General features: G+C 39.8%; 1 long non-coding RNA gene across 1 annotated transcript in view; it reads left to right on the top strand.

Annotated features, from left to right (window-relative positions):
• LOC144455026 (uncharacterized) overlaps window positions 1-20,539 on the top strand; it is a 49,970-nt gene that overhangs the window by 21,057 nt on the left and 8,374 nt on the right. Inside the window, exon 1 of the long non-coding RNA XR_013483657.1 lies at window positions 1-20,449. This exon is cut by the window's left edge and continues 21,057 nt beyond it. This is a non-coding gene — a long non-coding RNA (uncharacterized LOC144455026). The remainder of the gene's footprint in view (window positions 20,450-20,539) is intronic.

The following is a 20,539-nucleotide window of genomic DNA, read 5'->3' as shown; positions in this document are numbered from 1 at the left end:
AAGGGGACACTGCCAGGTTTCTTCATACTCCATACACCATTTCCAAGACTTGAATAGCCAAAAAAATTTGCATTTTGTCCACTAATGACGCCATTTCTTATTACTAGAATGCAAACCAGACTATCACTATCAATCAATTTGAAAAGAAATTCATTTCCAAACATAGCTTTTGCCATCCTATAATCTAAGACCTAAATGTGAAATCAAAATGAAACTTCATAAGCAAAAAATTGATAAACAAACAACCAAAATATAAATAACTAAATAAAATACTTAGAAAAAGCCATCAGACTATCTCCCTGACCTCAGAGTTTGAGCTGATATTTTGCTCATGATCCCACAACCAAAAAAATCCCACTTTATAAGCATGAAAGAACATATATCCCTTCATAGCACTCTCCTCAAGGATAAACTTACTCAGCTTAATTTTCTGACTTTAAAACTCCTTTCCTCATTTTAAAATATAATTTTGTTTTAATTTGATGCATCCTTTTTCTGTTTGTAATTTTTATATCAATTTATTTCAGTCATCTGATTTTTCTCTTTCTTCTCCTGCTCAGTATGCTTTCTAATACTTCCTTCCTTAATGGTTGCCTTGGCATACCACACTTTGGGGAGGCACCTTCCAGTCCGATGTTTTCCCGCATACATTTTCCCAACATGGGTTCAAGCAGTCCCTTAAGTTAATGGCTGTCTTCCCATTCTTCTCTCCATCCTTTAAAGCATCCTCTCTCATCCCAGAGAAGTGATGGATTTAATAAAGTACCATAGGAAGAGCAGGCACTCTGAAACCCAAGAGCTTCCTGCCTTTGTAGCTATCCTGGGCCCAGGCAAAATCTTAGGCACACTACTATATACCACTGTCCATAACCAATATATGGAAAACAAAGATTCTCCATTAGGTAGAGCTGGGAGACCGGGCAGACCAGGCAAGAACTGGAAAGAGGAATTCCTGTAACGAATCTCAAATCTACATTATTTTCAACTTGGGGAACAAATTATTTCAAGTAAAAACAGTTGGCCAAGAACTGCCTACAGTGAATGTTTTATTTTCCCTACAGGCGGTGCCTCCTTGCTTTCCTTTTTTCCTCCACATTTCTCACTAATTTTATCTTAATTTACCCTAGATTGGCAAATATCTAAAAGAAGCAGCATTTCATGAAAGGCTTTTAAGGAAAAACAGTTACACGTAAGGGGACACTGTCAGTTTCATTCATATTCCACCCTCAATGTCCCAGATCTGAATAGCCAGCAAGAAGAATGGCCTTGTGCTCACTCATGATGCCCTTATTTCAAACTAGAATGTGAAACAGACTTTAAATATCCATTAATTTGAGATAAAATTCAATGCTAAACTTATCCTTTGCCATCTTCTAATTTGAGACTCAAACGTATAATAAAAATGAAACTTCCTAGGCATGAAGGAAGGACAAAAAGAAAGAAAAAGAAAGGAAGGAAGAAAAAGAAAGAAAACAAAGAAAGAAACTAAAGAAAGAATAGAAAAAAAGGGAAAGAATCTATCAGTCTTTCTGTCCTTCACTACAATGTTAGCTTATGGCTTCATCATGATCTAACAACCACAGACATAACACTTTAGACAGTACTGAAGCATGTATATTCCTTCCCAAAACTCTCCCCAAAGACAAAAAACTTACTCAGCATAATTTTAGGACAATTTTTTTCCAAATTCAACTTTCATTTGAGTTTAGACCATCTTTTTCTCAATTTCTGATTATTCTTTTATATCAATTTATTTCAGTCTTCTGATTTCTCTCTCCTCCTCATCAGTGTGTTTTTTGATACCTCATTTCTTTTTAAAAATTAATTATTTTTAGTTTTCAATAATCACTTCCATAAGCTTTCAAGTTTTAAATTTTATCCCCCTCCCTCTCCTTCTCCCACCCTCAAGACAGTGTGCAATTTGATATAGACTCTACATATACATTCCTATTAAACATATTTCACATTAGTCATGTTGTAAGGAAGAATTTGAACCAATAGGAGGAACTGCAAGAAAGAAGAAACAAAACAAAACAGAAGAAAAAAAAGAACAAATAGTATGCTTAGATCTGCAATCAAACTCCATAGTTCTTTCTGTGGATGTGGATAGCATTTTCTATCATGTACCTCATTTCTCAATGGTTGTCTTGACATACCAGTGTATATAGAGTCACCCTCACATCCAAGACCTTCTAACAACCCCTTTTCCAACATGACTTCAAGAAATTTCTTGGTTGATCCCAGTCTTTCAAGGTCTCTCTCCATCCTGCAAAGCATACTCTCTTGTATAGAATGAATGCGTTTTTGCTGTACCATAGGATACTAAGCCACTCTCAAATCCAAGGGCGTCCACCCTCTACTGCTACCCTGCTTTCATGCATAATCATAGGCATTTCACCATCTCCCAGTGACGACAGCCCATATCTAGAGGTCAATGATTCCCCACTGCAGAGAGTTGGGAGGCCAAGCAGCCCTGGCTGGAAGAGGGAAGAGGAAATCAGGGAATGATTCACAGCTCTCCACATCAACCTTTATCCAGAACAAAGTCTAGCAAAAACAGTTTGCCAGTAGCTTCACCCTGGCAGTATTGCCTCCGTCTTACACATGACCAATTTTTGATTTCCTATTTCCCCTGTATTTCTCACTTATTGTATTTTAATTTAGCTCTCACTGACAAATATTTTCATTCATCTTTACCTATGCAAAAAGCCAGATATGGAATCCAGGAATGAAATAGAATTTCCAGAAAGACTGTTCCAGAAAAATTAGCTACATATCACCTGGGACTAGAATTCTCATTCTCCCTATGGAAGCTCTGTTCCATAGCTGGAAAGACAAGGAAACCTGGGACATTCTAATTACTAAAGAACCTCCTTCCTTTATGGAGAATGTCAGCCAAACTACCAATATCTAGTAATTTGAAAAGATATTTGATTCCAAACATATTCTTGGATCTCCTGTATTCTGAACCCCAAATTTGGATCAAAATTAAATACAAGTGTCATCTTCCCTCTTCCCCCAAAAGCATGGAGACAGTCCCACTCTGCTTATACATTTAGCTGAAGTTTGTACAATATTTGAGCAACTGGCACCCTAGAACTCTCAAGCTGAGCAAAACAGGGGAATTCCATCTCCCTTTATACTTCTTGGAGAACATCCTGGCACAGCCTCAGTTTATAGCATTAAATTTCACCTGTTCAGTTTTTATTTTATTGATGCTGTCTTACTTTCAAAAAATGTTGTCTTCTTTTGTTAAAAAACATTGCTTCATATAAAAGGTGGGGCACTTTCTCTGCTAAGGATGCCATTTCTCAATACTAGAATGTCAGCCAGACTATTAATAATCCACTAATTAGAAAGCAAATTCAATTCCAAACATATCCTTTGCCAGCTTATAATCTGAGACCAAAATTTTAAATCAAAATGAAACCATAAAGGAAATAAATGAATGAATAAACTGATAAACAAACAAATAAAACTTTTAGCCTGTTTCATCTTCCCCATAGTTTTATCTGGTCTTCTGGTCATTATTTGACAGCCAAAAAAACCCAACACTCTGTAAACAACCCAAACATCTATATTCCTTCACATAGCTCTCCTCAAGGATAAGAAATATACTCAGCATAATTTTATGGCATAAAAATTAACCTCTTAATTTTTCAAAATGAATTTTCATTTAGTTTTATATAATCTTCTCCTCTTCCTGGGCATTCCTTATTTCAGTTTTCTGATTCTTCTCTTCATCTTTCTCACTGTGCTTTCTAATATATCATTAGTTATTGATTGAATCTAAATATCATAATATTAGGAGTCACCCTCATATCCAAATGCATCTGATGTTCTTTTTCCAACACAGGTTCAAGAAATCCATAAATTGATTTCAATCTTCTAAGATCTCTATCTTTAGAAGCATACATTTAATGAATTACCATAGGATACTGAGGCATTCTCAAAGCCTAGAACTTCCTCCCTCTTTTGCTATCCTGGGCTCATGCAAAATCTTATGCAAACCTCCAAGTCCCAGTAACAACAGGCCATTTATGGATGTAAGGAATTCCCCACTGCCTATTATCATGCAGCCAGGCAGCCCTGCTTGGGATTGAGAAGAGAAATCCAGGGAAGGAGCCTCAGTTCTCCAAAATTACCTACATTCTGACCAAGCATATTCTTTCTTGCCTTTTCTTGCATACACTGTCGCCCAACAGCTCCATGCTAGGGATATGTCATTGTGCCTGTGGTCAACCCTTTCTGACTTTCTAATACTTACCCATTTCTAAAATATTTTGTTTTCATTTTACCTTCTTTTGCATATATTTCCATTCTCATTCATCATAGGAAAGAAAAAATGGTACTAAATTGTGTTTCAGAAAATCAGGCACAAGTAAACTGAGACTGATATTTTCCTTCATGTGTAATTTCCCATAGCTTCAATAGAAAACAAAAGCTGGGGCATTTTTTCATTAATGACTCTGCTTCATTATACTGGGAATGTCAACCAGACTACCAATATTCGTTATTTTTAAAGATATTCAATTCCAAACATATTCTTTGTCATCTTGGAATCTGAGAACAAAATTTTAGATCAATATAACCATACATGCAAAAAAAAGCCATCAGTCAATTTCATGTTTTCTGTAGTTCCTGCCTGATTGGGCGTTATTCAACAACCACAGTTCTACCATTCTAAAATCTACCAAAGCAGGTGTATTCCTTCTCACTACTCTCCTTTAGGATAATATTCATGCTCAACGTAATTTGATGGCATCTTATTCCACTTCTTCATTCTTTTTAACTTTTTTTGGAGGCAATTGGGGTTAAATGACTTGCCCAGGGTCACACAGCTATTAAGTGTCTGAGGCTGGATTTGAACTCAGTTCCTCCTGGGGCCAATGCTTTATCCACTATGCCACCTAGCTACTCTCTCTCTCTCTCTTTTTTTAACATTTTAAAAATAATTTTACACATTATTTACTTCTTAGTTATCATTAGCCTTTCTGATACTGTAGAAATTATTAGTCATATTGACATAGTGGGCCTAAAATCAGGAATACCTAAATTTAAATCCAGCCTCAGACACTTGCTAGTTGTTTGACTCTGGTCAAGTCACTTATCTTCCATTTACCTCATTTTCCTCAACTGCAAAATGGGGATAATAATACCACCTACATTCCAGAGTTGTTGTGAGAGTACAGAGAGGTAATATTTGTAAAGCACTTAGCAAAGTGCCTGGCACATACTAAATGCTATTTAAATGTCATTATTATTTTTTCTGAGCATCCCTTACATAAGTTCATATCATTCTTCCATGCATCTCTACATCCTCCGAAGCATATTTCATGTGTAATAGTTTTCATTAAAATTCCAAGTGCTTCCTCCCTTCTTTCCCGGCATTGTTTTATGCCCAAAATTTTGGCAAACCTCAAAATCCATGTGACAGTAGCCAATATGTGGAGATAAAGAATTCACTCTTGCAAATGATCTTAAGTCAGGGGTACATTGGCTGGAGGTGGGGAGAGGAGTTCAAAAAAGCAGGTTCTGTTCTCTAGAACAACTTGAAATATGACCAACCAAATTTTCTAGCATACACTGTTGACCAACAGCTGTGTAGTAAAGACATCTCATTTTTTTTCTACAGATGACCCCATTTCCTAATACCATAATAAATATTTATAACCTTTTTAATTTTAATTTCATTTCCAAATTATCTCAGCTACCTGCTTCACTAATCAGAAAGTCACAATGTGTATCAAAAATGAAAAAAAAATACTTTAAAGACAATTCCAAAAAAAACCTATACATAAGACTTTTTGAAAAATATAAAAAAAAAAATTCAACCCTCAAAGTCCCAGAGCTGTATAGATAACAAAAGCATTGGCATTTTATCCACTGAATAAATTTTCTTTCTTGGACTACAATGTCAAAAACACTTCTAATATTCTTTGAGTTGATATCACTTTTGTTTTGAAACATTTCCTTGCCAAGAGTCCTGTGGTGTGTCTTACTGGCTAGAACTAAGAAGAAGAGTTCATGAAAGTAACCTCACTTCTTGAGAACCCATTAAACTCTGACCAAATTAGGTTCACTCACACATGGCAAAGGCCTGAGGACTATGAACATATCATATTGCATAAATATGAGCCTCCTTCTTGATATAATATTGGCAACATAATTTTAAGATATTTAGTTTAAATAGCAACTATATCTTCAAAAATAATCATCTTTCTTTAACTGGCCTGAGAGCAGACCATATATCACAGAATGAAAAAAGAAATACATTGAACACACCTCAACAAATTCACCTAACATGAGCTGTGATTGACAGTTTCAGAAAGTTTCCACACCCAGTGTCCCAGAGTTCTATAGACAACCAGCTAGGGCATCTTGCCCACTGATGACCTTGCTTCATTATAACAAGAGGTCAACATTATTTCTCAAATCCATTCTTTTGATATCTTCTTCATTTACACACATACCTTTCACCATCTTGTCCACAGGAAGCCTACATTCCTATCAAAGAATGAATCAACAAATGAAAGAAAGAAGATACTTGAGTGAAATACCACCACGTGGAAGCTTTGCCTCAGGTTTTAAGCAATGTTTCACAACCAGTGTTCCACAGTGGTACAACCCACACAAGTCACTGCATCGCTTCTTCCAATTCTCTTCCAGGAAAGCGTCTTGCTCATTATATAACTGGATTGCATTTTGTTTTACCTATCACTATTTTCCATTCATAGGTTTGAAGTCACTTTCTACAATGCTTTTTTTCTCTTGCTAAGCATTCCTCTGCATTTTTTTTCCAGTCTTCCCATTCCTCTCTCCACCCTGCCAAACATTCTTTCTTATATTGCAGAAGTCATGGGATCCCTTTCCATACCATCAGATGATGAAATGCCTTCAAATTCAAGTGTTTCCAATCCTCTTTTCCCAGTACAGGTCCAAGGATGAACCTCAGGCATAACCTCAAGCCCATGTGAGCACAGCCCATATATGGAGATCACGAATCTCCCTCTGAAAATGGCCCTGAGTCAAAGCCACTGGCAGGAGCTGGGAAGACAGAAGTTCATGAAAGGAGCCTCAGCTCTCCACAAGCCATAATCTGACCAAGTCAGTTTATAGGACAGACAGTTGCCCTATAGTTGAGGACATGGCACATGTCATTTTCCCTACAGACTACCTCGTTTCTTGATATCATAATGTCCAAACATGTCTCACATATCTTGTCTGAATAACACCTTCATTTCTAGGTACATCTCTTCACATCCTTTCACTAGCCAAAAAGCCAGAACTGACATCAAGCAAAGAAGAAAGAAATACATTAAACGCAATTGGAAAAAATCACCATAAGTAAAAGTTCTGTCTGAAATTCCACTTTCATTGTTCCAGACCTTTACAGACAACCAAAGCATTGGCAAATTACCCACTGGTAGCTCTGTTTCCTTACACAAAAAGTCTGCTCTTTGGCATTTTTTGATATCACCTGCATTTACAAACATGTCCTTCATAACAGTTACCAGGGAACCAACTTTTTAAAAACCAAACAATGAAAGTAAAAATGCAGGTAAGACATGTCCACCAAAATCACCCTCATCAAAACTCTGTCTGTGGGTTTAGGCATTATTTCAGAACCAATGTTCCACAGAGGTACATCCAACCAAAATAATTCCTTTGCTTCTCTTAATTCTCCTCCAGGAAAGGATCCTCACTCCTTATAATTGCACTGCATTTCATTTAAGCTATTCTTACTTCCCCTTGATATTTCTAAAGTCACTTTCTACAATGTTTTCCTCTATTCCTGAGCATCCCACTGTTGTTTTAGTCTTCCCGTGCCTCTCTCTGTCCTATCAACCATTCCGTTCCTACAGGAGTCTTAAGGTTCCTTCTCATACCATCAGATGTCTTCAAATCCAAGTGCTTCCAACCCTCTTTCTTTAAAGCAGACCTAATAAGGACAAAACTTGGGCATACTCCCAAGTCCCTTTGACCAGATCCCATAAACAGAGGTCATGAATTTCCCTTACAAATGGCCCTGAGGCAGGGCTGCCCTGACCGGGATTAGGAAGAGAAGTTCATGAAAGTAATCTCCTATCTTGAGCAGATAAACTCTGACCAAATTGTTTTCTAGTACTCACACATGGCAAAGAGCTGGGTACTAAGGACATGTTATTTTCCATACCTATAGATCTCTTTCTCGATATTGTAATGTCAACATAATTCTAACATCTATTGTTTGAATATCACCTATATCTTCAAAAGTAACACTCCTCTTCCTTTCACTAGCCAAAGAGCAGACAGACCTTATGTTACAGAATGAAAAAAGAAATGCATTGAATACACTTCCACAAATTCAACTAACATGAGCTGTGATTGACACTTTCAGAAAGATTCCACACCCAGTTTACCAGAGCTCTATAGACAAATCACAGCCATTTTCCCAAACTATGACCTAATTTCTTTATTCTAGAATGCCAAAAATTTTACTAATATCCTTTGTTTCAGCATCATCTTCTGATACAAATATATCCAACTCCATCTTTCACTAACCATGGGACCAGAACTTATATCAAAGAAACAAAAAAGAAATGCAGTAAGCTCTCTTCCAAAAAATCACTTACACATCAGTGTGATTGACAGTTTCAGAAAAATTCCACACCCAATGTCCCAGAGCTCTATAGACAACCAGCTAGGGCATCTTGCCCACTGATGACCTTGCTTCATTATAACAAGAGGTCAACATTATTTCTCAAATCCATTCTTTTGACATCATCTTCATTTACACACATACCTTTCACCATCTTGTCCACAGGAAGCCTACATTCCTATCAAAGAATGAATCAACAAATGAAAGAAAGAAAGACACTTGAGTGAAATACAACCACGTCGAAGCTTTGCCTCAGGTTTTAAGCAATGTTTCACAATCAGTGTTCCACAGTGGTACAACCCACACAAGTCACTGCATCGCTTCTTCCAATTCTCTTCCAGGAAAGCATCTTGCTTCATTATATAACTGGATTGCATTTTGTTTTACCTATCACTATTTTCCATTCATAGGTTTGAAGTCACTTTCTACAATGCTTTTTTCCTCTTGCTAAGCATTCCTCTGCATTGTTTTTTTTTCCCAGTCTTCCCATTCCTCTCTCCACCCTGCCAAACATTCTTTCTTATGTTGCAGAAGTCATGGGATCCCTTTCCATACCATCAGATGATGAAATGCCTTCAAATCCAAGTGTTTCCAATCCTCTTTTCCCAATACAGGTCCAAGGATGAACCTCAGGCATAACCTCAAGCCCATGTGACCACAGCCCATATATGGAGATCATAATCCCCATGGCAAATGGTCTTCATGTAGAGCTGCCCTGGCTGGAGCTGGGAAGAGAATTCAATTAATGTAACCTCACTTCTTTAGAGCCAGCTAAACTCTAACCGGTTTGTTTCCTAGCACTTATATTTGGCCAAGAGCTGATGACTCTGCATCAGTTTGTTTCAGTTTTTCTATGCCTCACTCCATCCCTCCAAGTATCCTTCCTTATGTTGTAGAAGACATGAGATTCATTCTTACACCATTAAATGATGAGATGCTTCAAATCCCAGTGCTCCCTCTTTCTCCAATGCAGGTCTAAGGACAAAATTTAGGGACACTCTAAAATTTACATGTCAGCAGCTCTTATTTGGAGATACTGGGTTCCCCATTAGAAATGTCCCTGAGGCTAGGTTGCCCCATCTGAAACTGGAAATAGGAATTCATGAAAGAAGCCTTACTTCTCCCAAATAAGCTAATCTCTGACTCAGCCAGTTTCTAGGACACACAGTTGGCCAACAGCTGAGGATTTCAGACATGTTATTTTCCCTACTGATAAATCTATTCTTTGATAATGTCGACACATTTCTAATATATTTTGTTTGGACATTACCTTCATTTCCAAATATATCCTTACTCATATTTTCACTAGTTAGAGAGGCAGACATTTTATCAGAAAAATGAAAAAAATGTATTAAATGCATTTCCAAATAAAATAAGCTATATATGAGCTGTGATTGACATTTCCAGAAACGTTCCATACTCAGTGTCTTGGATAGCCAAAGCAGGGCCATTTTTCCCAATGATTACCTTATTTTTTTCTATCATAATGTCAAAAATGTTTCTAATATCCTTTGTTTTTTGGCATTTTGACAATGTTGACAAATTTCTAGACATTTCTGACATTTTATATGGCTATCTCCTTCATTTCCATTCTTTCATTAGCTAGGGAGGTACACCTTGCATCAAAAGATGAAAAAGGAAATGTATTAAATGCACTTCAAAAAATCAACATAAGGGGCAGCTAGGTGGCGCAGTGGATAGAGTACCAGCCCTGGATTCAGGAGGACCTGAGTTCAAATCTGGCCTCAGACACATAACACTTACTAGCTGTGTGACCCTGGGCAAGTCACTTAACCCCATTGCCTAACCAGAAAAAAAAATCTACATAAGATATGACTGACAGTTTTCAAAATATTCCACACCCACTGGCTCAAATCTACATAGGCATCCAGACCACCAGCAATTTACCCGTTAATGTCCTTTACACAATTTATTTACACCAGAATGTAAAAAAATACATCTAATATTATTTCTTTTGTCATCAGCTACATTTACACACACATACACACATATAGATAGATATAGATATATACCTGCTCTTCCTTCACTAATTCGAGCAGCAGACCTTGAAACAAAGAAACAAAAAAGAAATTCATGAAATTCTCATTAAAAAAAAGTTACCTACACATAACTGTTACTGACAGTCTCAGAAATATTCCACATCCAGTGTGCCAGAGCTCTATAGACAACCAAAGCAGGAATATTTTACTTCCTGATGCCCTGTTTTGTTATAGCAGAATGTCAACAATACTTGTATCCATTCTTTTGGCATTGCCTTCATTTATAAACATATCCTTTACCGTCACATTCCCAGAGAGCTAACTTTTCTTTCAAAGAATGAAACTACAAATGCAAGAAGGACACTTCAATCCTATGTACTTCTATCAAAGTTTTGTCTTAGCATTTTGGCAATATTTGACAAGCAATGTCCCACCCATCCTTACGCAACGAAAGCAATCACAATTCTTCTCTCAAACCTCCTTTCGGAAAAGATCATTGCTCATGATAGTGGTTATAGCATTTCATTTCACCTTTCAGTGCTTTCCCTTATTATGTTTGAAGTCATTTTATATAATGTTTTTCTACTTGGTTAGTATTCCTCTTCATCAGTTGGTTTCAGTTTCTCTTGATTTGCTCCAAAGCATTTTTTCTTATTTTTCAGAAGTCATATGTTTCATTCAGGTACTACAGAATGAAGCAGAAGACATGGGATTCATTCATATATCATCAGATTATGAGACACCTTCAAATCCAAGTGCTTCTAACGCTCTTTATCCAGTGCAGGGCTGAGGACAAAACCCTTTGACCAGAGCTCATGTATGGAGATAATGAATTCCTCATTTCAAAACACCCTGAGGCAGGGCTGCCGTGGCTGTACCTCGGAAGAACAAAAGTAGCCTCATTTCTGCAGAACAAGCTAAACTCTGACAAAGTTGACTTCTAGCACTTATACTTGGTCAACAGTTGAGGATTAGGGACATGTCATTTTCCCTACAGATGAACCTGTTACTTTATATCATAATGTCCAAATATTTCTAACATATTTTGTTTGGCTATCATTTCCATATATAGGTATATATGATATATCCCTCCCCATTTTTCCAGTAGCCAGAGACTCAGACTTTGTGTCAAAAGATAAGAAATATATTATATGCAATTCAAGTAACTCATTGAAACATAAATAGTGATTGGAAATTTCAGAATTATTTTACACTCAATGTCCCAGAGCTCTACAGACCGCCAAAGAAGCTGCATTTTACCCAACAATTACCTTAGTTCTTTTTACCAAAATTTCAGAAATACTTTTAATATCCTTTGTTTTGACATCACCTTCATTTACCACTATGACCTCTGTCACGCCATAACTAGGGAACCCATTTTTATATCAAACAATGACACTAGAAATGCAAAACACCCCACTTTAACCAAATGCACCCTCACCTAAGCTTTGTCTGATCAGTTAGGCGATATTCTACCTCCAATATTTTTCTATTTTGTAACCAACCAAAGGAGGTGAATTCCTTCTCTCAACTCTCCTTCAGATAAGATCCTTGCTCATTAGAGTTATATTGCATTTCCTTGTACCTATTAGTTTTTTCTCTTCATATTTTTGAAGTCACTTTATACAATCTTTTCCTCTCTTGCTGAGCATCTCTCTGAATCAGTTTGTTTCAGTCTTCCTGTGCTACGCTTCATTTTTCCAATTATCCTTTCTGACATTGCTGTAATCTTTACTTTTATTCTTTAGTGTAATATGTTGAGCTAATCTTTGATTGAATGTTCCTCAGCCTTGCTTCTCCAGAGAAGCCCCATGAATAGAAATTAAACATTATCCCAAATCCTTGTGACCATAGTACCCATGTGGATATAATGACTTCACCATTGAAAATGGCCCTTGAAAAGGTCTGTCCTGGTTTCAGCTCAGGAGTTCATTAAGGCAGCCTCACCTCTCAAGAACTACCTATTTTTTTTTAATTCAGCTTAGTTCGAGCATCCTCAGTTGAACAATACCATATCAGAGACATTATTTACCCTATGTGACTTCTTTATTTCATAACTTTCAGATATTTCTAATACCTTTTATTTTGCTATTACATTCATTTCCAAACAGATTCCCTATTCTTTCCTTCCCTAGCCAGAGATCCAGACCTTGTATCAAAGACTAAAAAAAATACATTTTTGTCCAAGTCACTTTCATAGAAGCTGTGACTGAGTGTTTCAGCATTAGTCCACAACTAAAGTGCTGCCACTCCTACTTAGGAAAGGGTAAAATTTGCGTGCATCCTTCCTCTCATCTCTCCTCCATGACCAAAATCCTTGCTCTTTATCTTTTTTACATGCAGTTTCACTTATTCATTTTTTTCTTGATTTTTTTTGAATCATTATATACATTCTTTTCCTCTCCTGATGAGTATTCCTCCGAATCACTTCATTTCAGTCTTCCCATGCCTCCCTACACCCTTCCAAAATCCTTTCTCATACTGAAGGAATCATGGGTATCATTCACTTACCAGAGTATGTTGAGTCATTCTCCAGTCCATGTCCCTCTCCCTATTCCTTGACATCTTGTTACAGGACCAAAAATAAAGACCCGCCAAAGTTGATGTCCTCCCCTGTCCACTCCAATGTGTAGATAATTCTTAGCCATTTGGAGCTGGCTCTGAGGCAGAGCTGCCCTGGCTGATGTTTGGAGGGTGAGTAGATCAAGTAAGCCTCACCCTTCCTGATACAGCCAGGACCCAGACTCTGACCCATCCAGTCTCCAGGACCTACTTCTGAACATGAAGATAGAACCCCGGATTTTCACTTTACCTCGATGCATGACGCTCTGCTTCTTGACACCAGCCAAGTCACTTAAAGTAAGGACTCTCTGGAGTCCATGTCTTCTGCCTACCTATAGCGGATTCATAACCATTTGGAGCTGGCCGTGGGGCAGAGCTGCCCTGGCTGATGTTTGGAGGGTGAGTAAAATAAGCAAGCCTCACCCCTCTATGACTCAGCAGGCAACAGACTCAAACCCATCCAGTCTCTCAACCCTCCCTCTGACACACAGGCAGGGACTGGGCCATTGTTATCCACTAGCTAACAATCCTGCCTGTTGAATCGAAAACACAGGACCAGGAGCCAAGACCCTCCACTTTCCCTGCCCCCTCCAAAAATCCAAAACAAGATGGACTATTCTACACTGGAACTGGCTCTGGGGAAGAGCTGCCATGGCTGATGTTTGGAGGGTGAGTAAATCAAATAAACCTCACCCTTCCAGATCCAGCCAGGACCCAGACTCTGACCCATCCAAGCTCACATCACTCTCTCTCACCACTTGACTAGAACCTAGAATTTGCCCTTTTTCTACACTGTCCACACCTGCTTATTTCCATTGCTTTATCATTACAATTTTCATCATAGCTTTTGTTTTTATATCACCTTCATTTCCAAATATACTCATCCCTATCATCTTCATAGTAAGCCATCCCTTAGTACTAGAATCAGCAATCAATGAAAAGCAGTTCTGTAAGAATAACACATTCTCTCCACATCTATATGGAAGGAACAGAGATGATTTTTCTCAACTCCTCTCCTGGAGAATCCTTGGTCTCTGCAATAACAATGCAAAACCAAACACTTTTGGGGCAGCTAGATGGCACAGTGGATAGAGCACCGGCCCTGGAATCAGGAGGACCTGAGTTCAAATCCAGCCTCAGACACATAATATTTCCTAGCTGTGTGACTCTGGGCAAGTCACTTAACCCCAATTGCCTCACACATGCACACACACATACAAAAGAAATGCTTGTTAAAAAAAAAACCAAAAAAAAAGAGAGAATGTAGAGTGCTTTGCAAACATGAAAGCACTATGGAAATGCTAGCTATTCTTAAGAAAAGATGCAGAAATGACACTTCAACAAAAACAAACTTCCCATCAACCATATTGGACTGTGTATCCTATATTCTGTACCTATAGGTATTGTCACAACTATTCCTCAGGACCTAGATCCTTAGTCCTTGTCATTACATTCTTTTCACCTTACTTTTTATTGCTTTCCATTGATATTTCTGGAGTCGCTATATACACCCTTGTCCTTTTCTTCTGAGCATGTCTTTGCATCCATTTGTTTCAGTCCTCCCATGCCACCCTTCATCGCTCTAAGCATCCTTTCTCATATTGTAAAAGTCATGCATTTCATTCACGTGCCATAATCTATTGAGACACTCCCCAATCAATGCCCTTCCCAGGTACTCCTTGACACCTGGCCACTGGATTAAAAATAGAGTCCCTCCAGAGTCCATGGCCTCATTCCTTTTGGAGATCATTGATTCCCCATTGGAACTGGCCCTGAGGCAGAGCTGCCCTGGCTGATGTTTGGAGGGTGAGTAAATCAAAAAGCCTCACCCCTCCTGATACAGCCACAACCCAGACTCTGACCCATCCAGTCCTTGGGGCCTACTTCTGAACATCAGGCTAGAACCTAGGATTCTCCTGCTATCCTGCTACTTCAGCTCCTTCTCCTTGATACCAGGCCACTGGACCAAAAGTAGAGACCCTCCAGAGGCTGACTGCTTCCCATGTGTAAAGAATTCATAATCATTTGGAGCTGGCTCTGAGGCAGAGCTGCCTTGGCTGGTGTTTGGAGGGTGAGTAAATCAAGCAAGCCTCACGCCTCCCAATACATCCAGGACCCAGACTCTGACCCATCCAGTTTCCAAGACCTACTTCTGAACATGAAGATAGACCCGGGGAATCTCCCTTTACCTCTCTTCCTCACACCTCCCCCCAACTTCTTGACATCAGGCCACTGGACCAAAAGTAGGGACCCTAGAGTCTATGGTCCCCTCCCATGTGTAATGGATTCAGAACCGTTTGGAGCTGGCCCTGGGGCAGAGCTGCCCTGGCTGATGTTTGGAGGGTGAGTAAAATAAGCAAGCCTCACCCCTCTGTAGCACAGCAGGCAACAGACTCAAACCCATCCAGTCTCTCAACCCTCCCTCTGACACACAGGCAAGGACCAGGCCACTGCTACCCACCCTGCCAACAGACCTGCCTCTTGAATCCAGGACATCAGACCAGGACCAGAGAGACTCCTTCTCCCAACCCAGAATGAGATAGGCTATTTCTCGCTGGAACTGGCTCTGGGGAAGAGCTGACCTGGCTGATGTTTGGAGGGTGAGTAAATCAAGCAAGCCTCACCCTTCCAGAAGCAGCCAGGACCCAGACTCTGACCCATCCAGGCTCTCAACAACCACCTGCCTAGGTCCTAGAACTTGTCGTCTTTTTTTTACACTGTCCACCCCTGCTTCTTTCCATTGCTTCATCTTTACAATTTTCATCATAGCTTTTGTGTTTACATCACCTTCATTTCCAAATATGCCCATCCCCATCATTTCCAAAGTAAGCCATCCACTAGGATAAAGAATTAGAAAAGAAATGGAGTTGAAAAACAATTCAGCAAATAACCAACTAATCCACTGAGTTAACCTGCATGCAATATTATATACTCATGGTACTTCAATATCTACATAGAAAAGATAGAGGTCACTTTTCTCAACTTGTCTTGAGAAACAAGATCCTTTGTTATTACAATGACAATGCACTCACTTTCACCATTGACATTGTGGTAATCACTGAATACATTGTTCTCCTGGTTCTCCTTCCTTCCCTCTGCAGAAGTTCCTAAGAAGCTTCCCATTCCTCCTCCCTAAATCCTTCAAATTCCTCTTGGTATCTGTTGCTGTCATCATATAATCGATTCCTCCAATCAATGTCCCACCCTCATCAGTTTCTTGACAGCCTGCCACTGGATGTGAAGGAGAGCTTTTCCAGAGTCCTTGGCCCCTCTAGGTGTAGGTAATTGATTGACCATGGAAGCTAACCTGGGATAGAGGTGCCTACACTGTAGTTTAGAGGGTGAGTAAATCAATGACAAACCTTAGCCCTCCAAATCCAGCCAGGTCCCAGACTCTGACCCATTCAGTCCCTGGACCCAACTTCTGATATATAGGATATGACCAAGGTCTTTCCATTTACCCTGATGCCTTCTTGACATCAGGACACTGGACTTAAGAGAAAGAGAGAGAGTCTCTCCAGAGTCATACTCCATCTCCCTTGTGGAGATAGCTACATCTTAAATTAACTTGGCCCTGGGTCAAAGCTGCCTTGCCTGAGACTGCAGAGTAACTCATTTAATAACACATCACTCCTCTACAACAAGACAGAGCCTAGACTCTACCCCATGCTGTAATGAGGCCCTCCTTCTGACCACCAACCTAGAACTTGGGACTTTCCATTTACTTCTTGTCATGAACCCTTTAGAACATAAGTAGAAGTCTTATGGAGTCCATAACAACCTCCCTTCCCTTTCTCTCACCCCTCTGAGTTCTGTATTAACTCACCTTTGGAAAGGGTCTAGGGGAAGAGCTGACCTGGCTGATGTTTAGAGGGTGGAAGCCTCTCATCTCTAGACCTAGCCCAGCTCAGACATACTGAACTAGCATTTAGCCTCTATCTTTCTGTAACAGGACTGGAGACCTGCCATTTTTCTGAAGGTCATCCTTGATTCTTTACCATATGGTCTTTTTTTTCCCTCAAATATGGAGATCTTTTGTTTCTATATCACCATCAATGAAACATATGCCCTTCCTAGTCATCCCCTGCCCAGAGAACCATTTCTTATTACAAAGAATGGGAAAATAAATTCAGAAAAGGCACTGCTTCAAAACCAAATGCCACATCATTTGAATTTAAATTTGAATCTGTATGCAATATTCCATACATATAGTCTCACACATTGCAAAGCAAGGAAGCAAGCACATTTTCTCAACTATCCTCTAGGACCTAGATCCTTAGTTATCATCATTATAATACCCTCACTTTCTCTTTTTGCTATTTTTCATTCACTTTTTTTGGAGAAATTGCGTGCCGTTTTTCATTGCTGACCACCTCTCTTCATAACTTTCTGTCAATCTTCCCCTACTTCCCCCCATCATTCCAGGGCAAAATGACTTTACATGACAGTAATCATGGGCTTCATTCATGTACCATAATATGTCGAACCACTCTCCAATTTATGTCCCTGTCCACTACTTAACACCTGGTCATTGGACCAAAACTGGACACCCTCCAGAGTCCATGGCCTCACCCCTTTTGGAGATCACTGATTCCCCATTGGAGCTGGCCCTGAGGCAGAGCTTCCATGGCTGGTGTTTGGAGGGTGAGTAGATCAAGCAAGCCTCATCCCTCCTGATACAGCCAGGACCCAGACTCTGACCCATCCAGTCTCCAGGAGCTACTTCTGAACACGAAGATAGAACCTGGGATTCTCCCTTTACCTCATTTCCTCACCCCCTGCTTCTTGACATCAGGCCACTGGACCAAAAGTAGGGACCCTCTAGAGTCCATGGTAAATTCATAACCATTTGGAGCTGGCCCTGGGGCAGAGCTGCCCTGGCTGATGTTTAGAGGGTGAGTAAAATAAGCAAGCCTCACCCCTCTATGACTCAGCAGGCAACAGACTCAAACCCATCCAGTCTCTCAACCCACCCTCTGACACACAGGCTAGGGCCTGACCATTGTTATCCACCCAGCCAACAGACCTGCTACTTGAATCCAGGACAACGGACCAGGACCAGAGACCCATCACTTTCCCAACCCTCTCTCCTAACCCAGAATGAAATAGGCTACTGCTCGCTGAAACTGGCTCTGGGGAAGAGCTGCCATGGCTGATGTTTGGAGGGTGAGTAAATCAAATAAACCTCACCCTTCCAGATCCAGCCAGGAGCCAGGCTCTGACCCATCCAGGTTCTCATCACTCTCTCTCACCACCTGGCTAGAATTTGCACCTTTCTACAATGCCCACCCATGCTTCTTTCCATGGCTTTATCGTCACAATGTCCTCACAGCTTTTTGTTTTTACATCATCCTCATTTCCAAAGTAAGCCATCCCTTAGTACAAAGAATTAGTAAAGAAATGGAGGAAGGCAGTTCAGTAAAACCAACCAACACATCCACCAAGTCAGCCTGCATGTGCAATATTTCACACTCAGACCATCCACATCTACACTCAAGCTTTAGCCTCTACCTTAGCTCAATATATTAGGATCAGAGACTTGTCATTTTCCTGAAGGTCTCATCTGTCTATTTATATTACATTTTTCACAAATGTGGAAATCTTTTGATTGTATACCACCATCATTGCCACATATATCTTGCCCCATTATCCCCTACCCAGAGGGCCAAACTTTATAACATACAAATGCAGAAAAGTACTTCTGGAAGCCAAACAACATATCAACTGAGTTTGATTATATATGACATATTTTACACCCATAGTCCCTCACCTTTGCAGAGCATGGAAGGTACATTTTTTTCAACTTTTCTTTAGGACCAAGATTCTTGGTCATTATCAATATGCCTTCACTTTCCCTTTTTGTCACTTTCCATTCACATTTTTGCAGTCATCATTAATATTTTTTCCAATTTTTTTCTGACTTTCCTTGGCATCTGGTTCATCTTAGTTTCCCCCTGCCTCCCTCTGTCCTTCTTTGGCATTCTTTCTTACATTACATGAATCATCCTTCATTCATATATCATAGTATATTGAGCCACAGCAATGTGCCTTTTGCCTGCTTCTTGACACTGGACCAAAATTAGAGACACTTTATTTACATGTCCCCTCTGGCTCTCCATGGACACAAGAAATTCCCCATCATATATGGCCTGAAGTAGGATTTCCCTGACTGAAACTGGGAAGGGGAGTTCGTCAAGGAAGTCTCACCTCTCTAGAACTAGCCAAGCTCTGACCCAGCCAGTTTCTAACATCTACATCTGGGCAACAGCATAAGATCAGATACTGATCATTTTGCCTACTTTTGACACATTTTCCTATTATTGACCTTGCTTCTTTATATCGTAATGTTAAAAAAAATTATAATATTTTTTGTTTTGACATCACTTTCTTTTCCAAATACATGACTCTTCATCCCCTTCCTGGAGAGCCACCCTTTATTTGATAGAATGAAACAAGGATTGCATAAAAGGTACTTAATTCAGTATAACTAACCCACACATAAGCTGTTTCTGACCTTTTAGGTAATATTTCACACCCAAAGTCCAGATGCTCTATTCCCAAAAGAAGCAGGTGCATTTTTCTCAATTCCTCTCCTGGATAAAGATCCTTGGTCATCATAATTCTAATACATGCATTTTTTAGTTTTTGTTGCTTTCTGTTGACATTTTTGAAATCGTTTTATATATTTTTTCCTCTCTTCATGACCACCCCTCTTTATCAGTTGATAACAGTCTTCCCATGCCTCTCTCCATCCTTCCTGGGCTTTCTTACATCACAGGAATCATAGGCTTCATTTCGGTGTACCACAGTATGTCAAGGCATCCTCCATTCAACGTCCCCCTCACATACTCTTTGATACTTGGCCACTGGATCAAAAATAGAGCTGCTACAGGGTTCCTGGCCAAGTCACTTTTGGACATCATTGATTTCCCATTGGAGCTGGCCCTGAGGCAGAGCTGCCCTGGCTGATGTTTGGAGGGTGAGTAAATCAAACAAGCCTCACCCCTCCCAATGCAGCCAGGACCTAGACTCTGACCCATCCAGTCTCCAGGGCCTATTTCTGACCATCAGACTAAAACCTGGGACTCTCCCTTTGCTCTGATTCCTCACTTCATGTTTCCTGACACCAAGCCATTGGACCGAAAATGGAGACCCTTCAGAGTCCATAGCCTCTCCCATGTGTAGAAAATTCATAACCATTTGGAGCTGGCCCTGGGGCAGAGCTGTCCTGGCTGATGTTTGGAGGGTGAGTATAATAAGCAAGCCTCACCCCTCTATAGCACAGCAGGCAACAGACTCAAACCCATCCAGTCTCTCAACCCTCCCTCTGACACAC

This window comes from Phascolarctos cinereus, unplaced genomic scaffold (genome assembly GCF_003287225.1).
Source record: "Phascolarctos cinereus isolate Bilbo 61053 unplaced genomic scaffold, phaCin_HiC Scaffold_8;HRSCAF=390, whole genome shotgun sequence".
Classification (NCBI taxonomy): Eukaryota; Metazoa; Chordata; class Mammalia; order Diprotodontia; family Phascolarctidae; genus Phascolarctos; species Phascolarctos cinereus.
The sequence above is the reverse complement of the archived record's forward strand: the minus strand, read 5'-3'. Positions and strand labels throughout refer to the sequence as shown.